The 13,002-nt window shown below is 40.2% G+C and overlaps 1 long non-coding RNA gene across 3 annotated transcripts in view; it reads left to right on the forward strand.

Annotated features, from left to right (window-relative positions):
* The first annotated feature begins 1,641 nt into the window (after positions 1–1,641).
* The window catches only part of LOC114108786 (uncharacterized), a 42,609-nt gene continuing 31,248 nt past the window's right edge, over positions 1,642–13,002 (forward strand). Inside the window, exons 1-3 of one of the 3 annotated variants that reach the window (XR_006056633.2) lie at positions 1,642–5,154; positions 6,450–6,507; positions 7,193–7,283. This is a non-coding gene — a long non-coding RNA (uncharacterized LOC114108786). Of the gene's footprint in view, positions 6,508–7,192; positions 7,284–13,002 lie in introns of all 3 variants that reach the window. The other 2 variants (XR_009596837.1, XR_003585507.3) reach the window with 2 other exon arrangements.

Genomic DNA, 13,002 nt, shown 5'->3' on the forward strand with positions numbered 1-13,002 from the left:
AATAGTTATCTGGCTCTTTACAGAGAAAGTTTGTGGCTCCAGCTTGCATAGGATGAATGCCAGGCCCGGAGACGAAGGTCTCTGCTGCTACTGCTGCTGCTAAGTTGCTTCAGTCGTGTCTGATTCTGTGCGACCCCATAGATGGCAGCCCACCAGGCTCCCCCGTCCCTGGGATTCTCCAGGCAAGAACACTGGAGTGGGGTGCCATTTCCTTCTCCAGTGCATGAAAGTGAAAAGTGAAAGTGAAGTCACTGAGTCATGTCCAACTCTCAGCGACCCCATGGACTGCAGCCTACCAGCCTCCTCTGTCCATGGGGTTTTCCAGGCAAGAGTACTGGAGTGGGGTGCCATTACCTTCTCCGAGTAAGGTCTTTAACTTTCCCTAAATCTTAGAAAGGTAACACGATTATTGCTAGTGAGGAGAAATTTGTAAAAATGGGGTTTTCCATCATAGCTTAGTTGGTAAAGAATCCACCTGCAATGCAGGAGACCCTGGTTTGATTCCTGGGTTGAGAAGATCTGCTGAAGAAGGGATTGGCTACCCACTCCAGATCTTGGGCTTCCCTTGTGGCTCAGCTGGTAAAGAATCTGCCTGCAATACGGAAGACCTGGGTTCGATCCCTGGGTTGGGAAGATCCCCTGGAGAAGGGAAAGGCTACCCAATACAGTATTCTGACCTGGAGAATTCCATGGACTTTTAGTTTATGGGGTAGCAAAGAGTTGGACATGACTGAGCAACTTTCTATTGCTGATGAGGAGAAATTTGTAAAAATGAACCACTGGCAATGAAAATATGTATAAGGAACAAGTAACCACAGAGGCCTTTATGTAAAAACATTCCAAATAGCTTTGTAGATTGCTCACAAAACCATTTCTGCTCCTATCTTTTATATCAGCCAGTGGTACCACGCGGTTGCTCAAGTCCGAAACCTAGGCAGTGTCCTGAAGTCCTCTCATTCCTCCTGTGTTTCATCACCAACTCAGTCCTTCTCTCCATTCCCACTGTCACCCTTGACCTGGCCACCTGGAATTCTGCAAACTTGCCCAGAGTAGGCAAGCACTTCCTCACAGCCTCTCCCACCTCCAGATATCCTTTTGTTTCCAGTCTCTACCCTACGCAATGACTTTTTAGTATGAAAGCCTTCAGTCCCCTATTTCTACCCTTCAGTGGGTTTCTGTTGCCTTTAGAAATAAATCCAAATGCTAGAGCATAATTTTTGAGTCCCTCACAAATAACCTTTATTTGACTAACTTCTGTTTACCCGTCAGGTCCCAGCTTATCTAGCTCTTCTTCTGGGATCCTCCCCAAGTCTGGTGTACTGCTAAGTCGCTTCAGTCGTGTCCGACTCTGTGCAACCCCATAGACAGCAGCCCACCAGGCTCCCCTGTCCCTGGGATTCTCTAGGCAAGAACACTGGAGTGGGTTGCCATTTCCTCCTCCAATGCATGAAAGTGAAAAGTCAAAGAGAAGTTGCTCAGTCGTGTCTGACTCTTAGCGACTCCATGGACTGCAGTCTACCAGGCTCCTCTGTCCATGGGATTTTCCAGGCAAGAGTACTGGAGTGGGGTGCCATTAAGTCATCCTCAAATGTTCTCCTAAGGCACTTTATCGTATCTTGTTATAGAGCAGAACACATGTCCTTGTAATTGTTTGTTTGTCTGTCTGAATACTGAGGGCAAGAGTCATGTCTTTATTAACTGGGGAAGCACTAGAGGGAAAAACAGACATAGTCTCTGTTATAGAGACACTGCAGCCTAGTGAGAGAAACTGATACTTAGCAGGTAATTGCTGGAATGTAAGTAGCAGTATCCTACTTCTGGCTTCCCAAGTAGCTCAGTGGTAAAGAATCCACCTGGCAAGCAGGAGGCTCAAGTTTAATCCCTGGGTGGGGAAGATCCTCTGGAGAAGGAAATGGCAACCCACTCCAGTATTCTTGCCTGGAGAACCCAATAGACAGTGGAGCCTGGTGGGCTACAGTCCATGGGGTCGCAAAGAATTGGGCACAATTTAGCAACTAAGCAACAACAACAATCCTACTATCCCTGCTGCTGCAGTTTTAGACTGAGGTTCCATGACCCCCTTTACTGAAATTATTCTCATTGTCTGTGGTTCTTCACCCATTCGTTGATTGAGGAAGAAGACAAAGACAGAGTAGAATAATGAGGTCACTCTCAGTTTTGACATTCATAGTCCATAGGGAGAAAATAGTTTTGATGGGCAGAGTTTCAACTGTGAAACTAGGCACCCCCAAAGAGAAAAGGATTCCCCAAATTCCAAAAGCTATTCTTTAATAATTAAGAACCAAAGACTAGGGAGCTAAGGGAGAATGTTACTATAAGCTCCAGAGCAGGAAAGATACAGGACACTTCACACAGGGAGAAGATAAAAGCTCTTTAGGGGTCTGAGCAGAGAAGGCTGGAATGAGGGAGAGGAGTGTAAGTTCCAAGTGAGACGCCTTCTTACTTTTTTGTCTCTTTCCCCTAGAGTGTAGGTCATTTGGGGTAACAGAAACCCCACGATGGAGGTGAGAAATCCAGAGCAAGATTTGTGCCTTACTTCCCTTTCCCTGACTCAAGGAAGGTGAGACCCAGTTAGAGGAAGAGGCCGTGGAGGCAGCATGGTGTTGGAGCAATGTGACCACAGGTGGTTGATAGCAGCACGGATGCAAATGACCCATTGAATGGCTCGACGCAGGAAAGGGCTGACCCTCCCTACCTAAAGGCAGATGGAACTGTAGACTGGGAGGTCTAGAGCAGTCTAAAATCTAGACTGGAGTTTCAGATCCCTTTAGATAGAGAGGGTCAATGGAGAAAAACATAGGAACTGAAAGTCTTGCTTCCCATTGCATCACAAACATCTAGTACAGTTTACTGCCACATGGAAGCAGACAATAAATACTTATTGAGTCCATTGAATGAATGAAGAATATGAAAACAGGAAATTGAGTGTTTATTTAGAAGGACTTTTTTTTTTTTTTTAAAGGAAACTGTCCTGTTGATACTTGACATAAAGCCACTTAACTGGAGAATTAATCTTACTTTAATTTCAGGAAAGCAATTCTATAACCAAGTGATCTGAGAAAAAGTCAGCAAAACCTTAAATCCTTGGTAACTGTACTTGGCTTGAGAATCAGTCATCTTGATAAAACTATGACAGCTTACTTGATCTAATCCTTTAAGAAGCTATTTCATTTCTTACATTCTCAATTTCTAATATAACTGGTTCTGTCTAGTGCCCAGCACAGTATGCTTAGAAAATACTTAAAACAAATTAGTTGAATGGATTGCTGAAAAATGCATCTGATCTCCAGATCTGAAAACTTTGAAGGAATTAAAAAAAAATCCCTCTTCTCTTAAATCATAGTTGTATTAATTGTATACATAGCATCTGGAGTCAGTGAACAAAGAGAAAGAAGAGAAAGAAAATTTTAGCTTGTTTAAGCACACTTCTACCAAAGAGATCTTTCCAGAGAAATGACGTCAAGATTAAAATCTTCTATTTTCTACTTCCTTTGATATTTTTAATGTACTTTTACCATGAAACCCTATGTTCAATCTTATGATAATATAAGTATTAGGAAAGAACATATATTAAAATAGTTAACTTTTTCTGATTCTGTCTTTAATGCTTTTTATGGAGAACGAGCCTTTTGTTTTGCTGAATGAGATGATACACGGGTGCAAGATGTAGGAGTGAGTAAAGACTATATTCTGAACAGAAGGGGTGGAGGGACCCAGACATCAGGGCATATGGATGTCGCCCATATGACATCCTTGCTTTTGGGCTGGAAGCCTTCCTCCTTGGGTATGGGTTGAGGCTTTTGTAATGTTTGTTGCTAGAATCCCTGAGTTCTGTCTCTGTCTACTGCTGAGTTCTCCGCTTGGTAAACTTGGGCTGCAGTTTTTCTCACTTCGGTCCAGTGCTGATCGCCCCTTTGTGCTGATGTGGCCTCTCTTTGGCTCCTTGTAGTGCTAAGTCCTGTTGAGTCTCTGTTATGCCCTCCATCTGCCCTTGGCCAGGGATGTCCACTCTGCAGCAGAGGCTGTGGCTCAACTTTTCCCCCAACTATGGCCTGTGCATTCTCATCCCAGGAGCCCTGTTCCCAGGAACAGAGGTTGATCCTGTCTCTGGCTGACCATGCCTCTCCACTGTCTCACCCATACAGGGTGTGGCCATTAGTTGGTCAAGGGCCACTCTGCATTATGGGCCCCTCCCAGAATCCTGAATAAGGAATGCTCCTCCCAGTCTGTCACCTCCTCCTCCTCCCCCTGCAGAGCCTTCAAGCCAGGAGGTTGGGCGCACACCTGGTCATTTATCTGCTCTACTTCTTTGTTTTTTGGCTGCCCTGCATGGCACCGGGGATCTTAGTTCCTCAACCAGGGATCAAACTGGCACCCACTGCATTGGAATTGCAGAGTCTTAACCGCTGGACACCCAGGGAAGTTATATTCCCTATTTCTATTCACATTTTCTCTTCACATTCTCCTCTATTCACACTTTCTCTCATCATATCGTAAAGGACAAGCTTTCCCCTTCTCTCCCTGGCTGATTAAAATATTCTCTGTCTTATCCTTCACTTCCCCAAAGATCACTGTGTCTCTGTTTCTTCAAAGCTGTGATGTGAGTGGGTGTAGGGAGATAGAAAACCTGCTTACCAATAAGCGACATACATAGGAAGATATTTTTAAAATATGCTTGTCACACTCTGAGAATGGGTGATTGAGATTATAGCCAGATATACTGAGCTTTCTGTGGCTAAAAAAAAAAAAATCTGCATATAATACTTGCGTGTGGAATGGAAGACTTTAAATTAATGTTTAACCCAATGTCTAGTGTTACATGATTTCTCCAGTGATTGGAGTTATTCCTGGAAACGGAGCTATACCAGTTTCATTCTAATTTCCGGAGCACTTCCCTTAACTCTGGTATAGTGTGTTTGTACTTCTGTATGGTAGCACTTAACTTTCCTACTGTGATTACCTGTTCCTAAAAGTCTCTTTTCACCGCATCTCCAGCAGTCAGCAAAATGCCTGGAGCACAGTGAGTACTCAGAAGTTGTTGAATAAATGACACCTTTAAACCTATGGAGATCCAACCAGTCCATTCTGAAGGAGATCAGTCCTGGGATTTCTTTGGAAGGAATGATGCTAAAGGTGAAACTCCAGTACTTTGGCCACCTCATGCAAAGAGTTGACTCATTGGAAAAGACTCTGATGCTGGGAGGGATTGGGGACAGGAGGAGAAGGGGACGACAGAGGATGAGATGGCTGGATGGCATCATGGACTCGATGGACGTGAATCTGAGTGAACTCCGGGAGTTGGTGATGGACAGGGAGGCCTGGCGTGCTGCGATTCATGGGGTCGCAAAGAGTCAGACACGACTGAGTGACTGAACTGAACTGAAACCTATGGTTTAAAAAATGTGTTTCACTTTAAAAGTAGCAATATTATAAAAGGCCACAAGATGGGCTCATTACACTGTAGAAGTCTATAAAACACTCCTGAGTCATGGAATTAACAGTTTTCTGCAAAAAATTAGGAAGATTTTATACCTGTTTCTGAATCTTAAAGAGAAACTAAAATGCTTCTAGTGGAAAATCCTGGCAACACTGAGTCATTTCTTTATTCATCTAAAGAACTGTACTAAAGGAAAACTGTAGTGTTATTTAATTATCATTCCCTCTATGGGTTTGAAAAAAAGTTTTATCTTTATCACTCTTTTCATGTATTCCTCACTATAAAGTTGAAAGAGGTGTCTTCTTATTTATGGAATAGCAAATTATATTTCTTCTTCTTAGAATTTAAAATGGTATTTGTCACTATTTTTTCCCCCTTCAAAAGATTAAGCTTACTAAATTGAATAATCCTTTTTTTTTCTAAACCAGTGCTTCTTGAAAATGGACTATGTGCCAGGACAGTCTCCATCATTATTTCATTTGATACTTATTAACTTGACAAGGAAACTGAGGCTCTGAGAGTCTGGCCAAAGTCACCCAACTAATGACTACAGCTGCATTCTAGAAGAAGACAGATACAAATCAGATAAAAACAAAAGCAAAACACCATCAAAGAAAAAGGAGAATATGAGCTTGCTTGAGAAAGTGTGTTGATGCCGTAGAGTGACTGAGGTACCACAGCAGGTTGGAAGGCCTCTTTGAGGAGGCGGCACTAATACCAAGCCAGGGATGATAAGAAGTAGTTGGGTCTTGTAATTCTGGGAATGAGCTTTCCAAGCAGAAAGAACAGCTAGTACAAAGCCCGAGCTGGAGAAGTGATTGCTCTCAGTTTGGAAGGAAGACAGGCTGTGCAGCACTAGAATATTCGTCCAGTATCACTCTTATGTCCTTGACACAGTTGATACTAGACATCTGCTGTCCTGGCTTCACTTGAAGATGAGCAGACAGTGGTGTGTCTTTGCAATAACCCAAGGAATGTTGCTTATTTTAAGGGACTGGTCTCACTACCAGGAAGGAGGAAGAACTCTTCTGGATTTGGCTGTTCTTCAGGTAAGGAAGGTCAGAGTTATATTCTATCATGATGGTTCCAAGCCAAACAGGTCCTCCTGGCCCTGCTGAAGTCATGATGAGATTGGAATACTTTCATATTATCAATATGTATACATTAAATATCTACTGCCAGGCAGAGAGTATAACTCAGGGAACAAAACCAAAGTCCCTTCCTTCAAGGAGCTTGCATTTGGTGAAGTCATGACTTATGTAACATATACAAGGTTTACTTCAGTTCTCTTTAGTCCAGCCAGTGTTTAAGTTTAGAACCCTTTCATTTGTCGGGTTTTTGAACAAAAAAGGAAACGGCTCCTATTGTCAGGATTTCCATTCTGCCGCAGTCCCATCTGGGCCCCTTTTATCGGGAATTTTCCTGAGGATAGATGTGGCGCAGTTATTCCTGCCTACAGAGATCCAGAGCATTGCTTCTGACATCAGCAACCAGACAGATATAGTGGCTTATTTGTGCTGTCCTGGTCTCTAAGGCTGGTCCAGACTTACATGATGCCCCCTTACTCCCTTCCTGGCTTCATCCATCAGTTCAGGTCCTGTCTTCATGATCCGTGTCCCCTTAAGTCTATATTAAGAGAAGCAGAAATTTATCCCTTAATGACTGACACCTAAAACTCAGTGGACTATTTATTATAGACTCAACTACTTTTTCTGAAATCTTCCCATAATTTAGGCTACGGAGAAGAAACATCCAGGAAAGAAAAACCAAAATGCATTCCCACACTGACCTTTGGATGTGAGGAGCAATGTCATTTGCAAACATGGTATAGTATATACCATACCTTGTCTATCCATTCATCTGTCAATGGACATTTAAGTTGTTTCCATGTCTTGGCTATTGTAAATAGCGCTGCTATGAACATAGGAATGCATGTATCTTTTCGAATTATAGTTTTGATTGGGTGTATGCCTATAGTGGGATTAATAACTATTTTTAGATTTTTTAATGAAACCTCCATACTGTTTTTCATAATGGCTGCACTAACTTACATTTGCACCAACAGTGTAGGAGGATTCCTTTTTCTCCATATTCTCTCCAACATTTATTATTTGTAGGCTTTTTGATGATGTTTATTCTGACTGATGTGAAGTAGTATCTCGTAGTTTTGATTTGCAATTCTTTAGTAATTAGCAGTGATAAGCATCTTTTCATGTGTCTATTGGCCTTCTGTATGTCTTATTTGGAGAAATATCTATTTAGCTCTCTGGCCGTTTTTCGATTGGGTTGTTTTTTGTTGTTGTTACTGAGTTGTATGAGCTGCTTGTATATTTTAGAAATAAGTACTTGTCAGCCACATCATTTGCAAATATTTTCTCCCAGTCCATAGGCTGTCTTTTTGTTTTGTTTATGATTTCCTTTGCTGTGCGAAAGCTTGTAAGTTTGATTAGGTCCCATTGTTTATTTTTGCTTCATTTCTTTGCCTTGGGAGGCTGACCTAAGAAAACAGTGGTACAATTTATATTAGAGGATGTTCTGCCTAAGTTCTCTTCTGACTTCACTATTTATCTTTTTGATCCATTGAATTTAAAAGCCAAATCTAAGGTCCAGAATGTCTCCCATGGGAAAAGATCCAGAAATGATCAGAAGAGATTCTGAAATAAGTCCACGTGGTATTGATTATGTTAATTCTTAGGTCACACTTTCTAAAAAAACTTCACCCCCTGTTTCACAGTCCTTCTTGGATTATGCAACTCAGTTAATTAAAGAGGATTATGTACAGATTCCAGTAATCCTATTAACACAATGGCAATAATATGAAAAGCTTGAAATCTAAATACTTTTTGTTTTTATTATTATCAAGTTTCCACGGTGAAATTAAAATCCTTAAAGTGAAATCTCCCTTTTCATTTCTTCTTATTTTGCTTCTGGAACTTATACATTCCCAACAAAATCTTCAAAGGCTCTAAACCCAGCTCTCATGTACCTCCAAAGTTCAGAAAGTTACATGAGAACATTCCCACTGCTACCTTATACCCAGAATTTTATGACCCAAGTACAGTAAGTGCAAATTTTACTTCATAATTTAGATTTTCTCAACATTATAGTTCTGAGACTCAGAAATGGTTGTGGTTGTGTGCATGTTTCTGACGTACAGGGAGAGGCCAAGTGTGCACTTCCCAATGCATTGCAGACTACAGTTACCAGAGGGAATTGGTGGGGAGATGCCTGTCCAGCCAGCATGTGAGGCCACTCTACTCATTTCATGTTAAATCACAGAATGCCCACCAACTGGAGATGCTGAACTGTGTTATGGAAGAAGATACCTCTTCTGCATCTGCTTAGGTGTGGAAATAATTCCTCATCTCTAGCCTACAGAGGCCATCATTATAAAACAAATTTAGCTTGCTGCTCATAAAGTAGTTGTTATGTATTTATTGAGCATAAGCTAAATACTGGTATATAAAGGAGGACAAAACAGACCTGATTCTAGCTCCCACCAAGCTTGAAGTTTAGTGGTAGACACAGACATTGAATAAGTGACAAATGAAGTTATAATTAAAAGTTACCCTAAATGCTTATAAAAGAAAAACTTCTAAAAGGTGACATTTAATCTGAGACTTGAATGTGATGAGTGGAAAGGAATTAGTCAAGGGGAAACTATTAGGAAGAGGATCCTAGGCAGTAGAAGGGGCATCCAGTGAAGAAGAAATAGCGATTGCATAGATCCTGAGGCAACACATAGATCTCAGTTTTTGAGGACTCTCACGCATGCTGATGAGAGCCTGATGAGAGTGTGGTTTGTGTGTTTGGAAGAGAGTTAAGGAGGACAGACAAATTGTATAGGCTCTATTGGCCTTAAACCAACTTAAGAATTTTGAATTTTATTCTAGGTACAGTGAGACACTATTGAAGTATTTTCAAAGTGGGAGAGTCATGATCTAATGTACATTTTAAAGGTATCACATGGAATCTGTTTGGAGAATGGCTTGGACGGTGGCCCTAGTCAAAGCAGACAAGCTAATTGGGAAACTGTGATGATAGACTACACAGGAGGTCAAGGTCATGACTCTTAGACTAGAGTCATGGCAACAGAAATTGAGGGGGTCACATGGATTTGAGATACATATTTGTAAATAGGATCAACAGATTTCAGTGCTGGATTGAATATGGTTGGATAGGTAGTGGTGGCATTTAGGGATCAGGATAAAGACTTTTATCCTGATTGTGAAGAGACTGTGAAGATAAGGTAAGAGTTCAAGTTAAGAAATTGTAAGCTTGAAATGTCTGTGTTACATCACAGGGACATAAGAAGCAGAAAACTGGACACACTAGATAAACTAGTCTGGAGTTCAGGGGAGAGATTTGGGCTAGAGATTTAAACTTGAGATCACAGGCACATAGACTTTTTTTTTCATATTTTATTTTAAAATAATTTCAGATATACAAAAAAAAAAATAGTACCAAAAAATCTTGTATACATTTAGGTTTCCTAAATGTTACAATCTTACATGGCCATAGTACAATTATGAAAGCCAGGAAATTACCATTCACACAGCACTATCTACTAACAAACATTATCCAGAGTTTGCCAGTTGTCCAACTTGCGTCCGTTTTTTTTGTATCCAAATCTAGGATCACACATTGCATGTAATTGTCCTGTCTACTCAGTTTCCTTTCATCTAGAATGATTCCTTTGTTGTCATGACCATGACATCCTTTAAGAGTGCTGGCCAGCTGGCTAGTTATATTGTAAAATGTCCCCTAATTTGGGTCTTTAAAGAGTCTTAACCAGTGTAATGAGTAGAAGGGTAGCTGTTATAAACACCCACTAAAATCTTAGATGCTGTCAGAGAAAGGGCTTCCTGCTTTGAACTCTGAAAATTCCTGGCTGCCATGCTAGTGAAACAGGAGGGAAGGGGACAGGGCACACTCTCTAAAAGAATGATGTAGCCATAGGACACGATGTAAATGGTTAGAACCAACTAGGTCCACCGTGGTGGACAAGACTTCCACTAGAACTTGATTGCAACACATCAACAAGCTAAATGACACAACCACAGGTCCCTTGATGGTTCCAAGGTCAAACATAAAATGTCAACAGTGGGTGGTGGCCCAGTTGCTGGAAAAATCCCCACCCTTGCCTTCTGAAATGGCCTGTACTCCGTGAAGTGTGCGTGCGTGTGTGCTAAGTTGCTTCAGTCGTGTCCAACTCTTTGCAGCCTGTGTGTTTCTTTCAAAATAAATCCACTTCCTACCTGTCACTTTGTCTCTGACTGAATTCTTCCTGCTCTGAATCATTAAGAACCTGAGCTTCATTAAGTCCTGAGACCAGGTGTGATCTCAATTAAAAGATCATAGGTTCAAGTATCAATTTGAGTTGCATGGTTTCACTAATGGACTGGGGTGGGGGTGAGGGGTAGAGATCCTCAGTGGGGAGAGGATGAGAGGATGGGGAACACAGAAGCAGTGCACCCCAAAACCCTCTTTGCACAACAGATTCTGAAGCAGGCCTGAATGAACATTGGGAATATGTTTTGACTTTTCATGAATTTCAGAGTTTTGACTATTACATGGGACAAACTGTTTCAAGTATTACAATTATTAGACTATTCTTGGGACTGAAGTGATCAAAATATTTTTATCATTTGTGATATAGGGAAGCAAAAATTGCTGTTCCAAAATGTCTCTTTGGCATGAAGATTATTTAAGCTGATTTTTTTAAGAAACAAAAGCCTCTGGAAGTCTTGCTTTTTACCTCCTCCATAGTTGCCTAAAGAATTTAGATAAAGGATAGAGCTATCTCCAGAGATATTTGAAAAGAATTCAGACTAGGTGTGGTCCATAAAGATCAGAGTTCTTTCTGCATACCATTTTCTTTATATGGCCCAGGAAAATTTATTTACCAGACATCTGCTTTTCCATCTCCATGCAGTTGCCTTCTTCCTCTCTCAAGTCCCAAAGTCCCACTACCCCTGATATCTTTTTCTTTTCTTCTTCGTTTTTTTTTTTTTTTTTTAAGCCGAAGATGATACTTCAGGTGAGGGTTTCAGCCATTTTGGCGAGTTACTCAATTTTCCTAGGTCCCTCCCATGTATCCATGTTACTAAACTTCTGTTTGATTTTCTCCTGTTCATCTGTCTCATTGTCAATTTAATTCTTAGACCATCCAGAAGAACCCAGAACGGTAGAGGAAATTTTCTTCCTCTCTGACAGAGATGAAGGAAAATGTTGTGAGTTTTGTTACAGAATTTACTGTAAAGAACTCGCTTAATAAAATTTTAATGGGCAAGAAGGGGGTACAATGATTTGTTTATATTCCAGTTTTTCTTTAATAGCTAAACATATTTGCAAAGAAAAAGGCTAAAAATTCATAAGCTAAGTAGTCACCTAAAATTTTTAAAAGAGAAAAATAGAGTAAGCCCAAATGACATAGAAGAAAGAAAATAATAATGATATGAGCATGATTAAAGAAATAGAAATTAAAAAGTAATATAAGATCGACTAAATAAAAAGCTAATTGTTAGATGGAAAATCCTAATAAAATAACTTTTTCTAAGACTGAGTAAATAAAGAGAAAGCACAAATAATATTAGGCATTAAATAACAGGCATCACTACATGTAAAGCAAAAGCTTAAGAAGAGAATGTTATAAACAGACATGTTAATGATTGAAAAAGAGCTGAAATACTTTTCTAGAAAATAGATTCAAAAGAAATTATAAAACCTATAAAGACTTCTACACACCAAAACACTGAATGAACATTCACATATTGACACACAACAGTGGCAGGCTTTTTCTTTTTTCTATCGAAACAAATGCCATGATTCTTAGAGCATCAGATATTTCCAAACCAATTGACATGTTTGTGTCTCAACTAATGACAGTCTTCTCTGAACCTTTTATAGCTGAATTTTATGAAGCTTTTAAGGAAAATAATAATCCCAATCTTATAAGACATGTTTATTAACATATACAAGAGTAGAAGAGGGTGTGCCCCTCAGTTCCTTTCAGGAGGCCAGGTAATTGTGCTACCCCAAAAAAGTAGCATGAAAAAGGACAGGTAAAGGCTAATCTTATTTATGAACAAAGTTACAATAATCTATATATAATATTCCTAAAGTAAATCTACCACTGAATTAAGAAAAGAAATATCTTAACCAAGCAAGAGTCATCTCACAAATGTAAGGATGATTCACTAACTGAAATTTTCACCATAATCACAAGTGAAGCAAGGTTAAAACTCAGGACAATAGCCCTTGTGTCCTGTATTGCTGCTGTAAAGAAATCACCACAAATTTACTGTCTTCAAATAACACAAATTTAGTGTCTTATGGTTCTGGAAGTCAGAAGTCCAGAGTCAGTCTCAGTGTGCTAAAATCCAGGTGCTGATAGGGCTGCATTTGTTCTGGAGTCTTTAGAGGAAAATTCATTCCCTTTCTTTTTCTAGCTTCTGGGAGCTGCTCACATTCTTATGGTCTTATGGTCTCATCTATCTTCAAAGCCAGCAGTGTAACCTATTTCAATCTCTTTTTCACTCACC

This window comes from Ovis aries, chromosome 17, assembly GCF_016772045.2.
Source record: "Ovis aries strain OAR_USU_Benz2616 breed Rambouillet chromosome 17, ARS-UI_Ramb_v3.0, whole genome shotgun sequence".
NCBI lineage: Eukaryota > Metazoa > Chordata > Mammalia > Artiodactyla > Bovidae > Ovis > Ovis aries.